This window comes from Nicotiana sylvestris, chromosome 12 (assembly GCF_000393655.2).
Source record: "Nicotiana sylvestris chromosome 12, ASM39365v2, whole genome shotgun sequence".
Taxonomy (NCBI): domain Eukaryota; kingdom Viridiplantae; phylum Streptophyta; class Magnoliopsida; order Solanales; family Solanaceae; genus Nicotiana; species Nicotiana sylvestris.
Window position 1 is genome coordinate 18,855,975 of NC_091068.1, and position 2,929 is coordinate 18,858,903.

The window sequence follows — 2,929 nt, forward strand, 5'->3', positions numbered from 1 at the left end:
CTTGAGACCGGATTTTTGCCTATAGCTTGAGCCCTGAGCTGTTGATTTCGTGAGCGCATGTTTATAGATCCATATGTTCTATTGTGTCCCTATTAAGGGAGGTGATGACTGGATAGTTACGTGATGGTGTGATGCAACTGCGAGATGTATTCATGTGATTTGAGAGCGATGAGAAGGGTCTGCTGGAGGATAGAAAGACTATTAGGTGCTCGATTTCCATCTTGATTTGAGGTATAGCCCCGAGTTATGGGTGTGTGAAGAATCTTTTCATGTTTCCTAGTTGGGAGTGGAGTAAATTTCATGTTGCAGTCTGAGTTCAGACTTAGGAAGTTTAAGTGACTGCGTAATGTTTATGATGGTGGAAGGTATACGGAAATGCTAGGTTGAGGCAAAGCAGGTGGGTTATCTCCTGTGGAGTGTTATGAGGTTGTGTGATCCTTATATTGTCCGTTAGAAGATCTCATTTACAAGTGAAATATATGTGTTGCAATTTAAGTTGGGTTGCTTAAGAGAGTGGGTTTAACTGTTACGAGAGTGAATGCGAGATTTGCATAAGAGTTAAAGTACCAGATGGTATGTGTTTCACGAACTTATGAAAGATCGAGTTTAATCTCACTATGGTACTATGACAGCAATAGAGTATATGCATTATGAGTTATTGAGTGTGTTTTGATCTATGGTTTTGAGCCAAGTGGGGGAGTCTGCTATGGATTAGTTGGCTGCACGGCTATATGCTATGTTGGTTCCAGTTTGAGGCATGCGGGAGGTCGATCAAGTGGTGGTCAGGCCCGTTTCTATGCACTTTTGGGCAGAACTGATGCCATTGCTTTAGATGCTATTATTACATGTATTGTTTCAGTCTGCCACAGAGATGCCTCTGTATTATTTGATCCCGGTTCCACCTTTTATTATGTTTCATCATACATTGCTCGTTATTTGGGTACGCTCTGTGAGTCTCTTGTTTCACCTGTTCATATATCTACCCTGATGGGCGATACTGTTGTTGTAGACCGTGTGTACCGGTCGTGTGTAGTGACTATTGGGGGTCTGGAGACCCGTGTGGATCTTTTATTATTGTGTATGGTGGATTTCGATGTCATTTTGGGCATGGATTGACTATCTCTGTATCATGCTATTCTAAACTGTCATGCTAAGACAGTCATATTGGCTATACCGGGTGTGCCACAGATTGAGTGGTGAGGTGTGACTGATTATGTTCCTAGTAGAGTGATCTCAGTATTGAAAGCCCAGCGTATGGTTGGGAAGGGTTGTCTTTCGTATCTAGCCTTTGTGAGGGAGGTCGGTGCTAAGACTTCTAGTATTGATTATGTTCCAGTTATGAAGGATTTTCCCGATGTGTTTCCTGCAGACATGTCGGGCATGCCACCGAACAGGGTTATTGATTTTGGTATTGACCTGGTGCCGGGCACTCAACCCATTTTTATTCCGTCGTATCGTATGGCACTAGCGGAGTTGAAGGAATTAAAGGAGCAGCTTTAGGAACTCCTTGATAAAGGGTTCATTCGGCCTAGTGTGTCACCTTGGGGTGCGCGATTCTATTTGTGAAGAAAAAGGATGGCAATATGCGGATGTGCATTGATTATAGACAATTGAACAAGGTAACAATTAAGAAACAAGTATCATTTGCCTCGCATTGATGCTTTATTCGACCAGCTTCAGGGAGCGAGAGTGTTCTCCAAGATTGATCTCCATTGGAGTTACCACCAGTTGAAGATCAGGGACTTGGATATTCTTAAGACAGCTTTCAGGACCCAATACGGTCATTATGAGTTCTTGGTGATGTCTTTTGGGTTGACCAATGCCCCAGCAGTGTTCATGCATTTGATGAACAATATATTCCGGCCTTATCTTGACTCGTTTGTCATAGTCTTCATTGATGATATTATGGTATATTCGCTTAGTTAGGAGGAGCACGCAGAGCATTTGAGAGTAGTGTTGCAGAGATTGAGGGAAGAGAAGCTTTATGCAAAATTCTCCAAGTGTGAGTTTTGGCTCAGTTCAGTGGCTTTTTTGGGGCATGTGGTGTCCACCGAGGGTATTCAGGTCGATCCGAAGACGATAGAGGTGGTTTAAAGTTGGCCTAGACCGTCCTCAGCCACAAAGATTCACAGTTTTCTTGGTTTGGCAGGTTGTTATTGCCGGTTTGTTCAGGGATTCTCATCTATCGCATCGCCCTTGACCAAGTTGACTCAGAAGGGTGCTTCATTTGTATAGTTGGACGAGTGTGAGGAGAGCTTTTAGAAGCTCAAGACAGCTTTGACCACAACTCCAGTGTTAGTTTTGCCATCAGCTTCAGGTTCCTATACCATGTATTGTGATGCTTCGAGAGTTGGTATTGGTTGTGTTTTGATGCAGGAGGGTAGAGTTATTGCTTATGCTTCCCGTTAGTTGAAGTCCCATGAGAAGAACTACCTCGTTCATGATTTGGAGTTGGCTGCCATAGTTCACACATTGAAGATTTGGAGGCATTACTTATATGGTGTGTCTTGTGAGGTGTTTACTGATCATCATAGCCTCCAGCACTTGTTCAAATAGAAGGATCTCAATTTGAGGCAGCGGAGGAGGTTGGAGTTGCTTAAGGATTATGATATCACTATATTGTACTATCCAGGAAAAGCCAATGTGGTGGCCGATGCTTTGAGCCAAAAGGTAGTGAGTATGGGGAGTTTGGCATATGTTCCAGTTGGGGAGAAACTCCCTTGCAGTTGATATTCAGGCCTTGGCCAATCGGTTCGTGAGATTAGATATTTCGGAGCCCAATTGGGTATTGGCTTTTGTGGTTTCTCGGTCTTCCTTATATGATCGCATCAGAGCACGCCAGTATGATGATCTGCATTTGCTTATCCTTAAGGACAGAGTTCAGCACGATGATGCCAGAGATGTGACCATTGGTGATGATGGGGTGTTG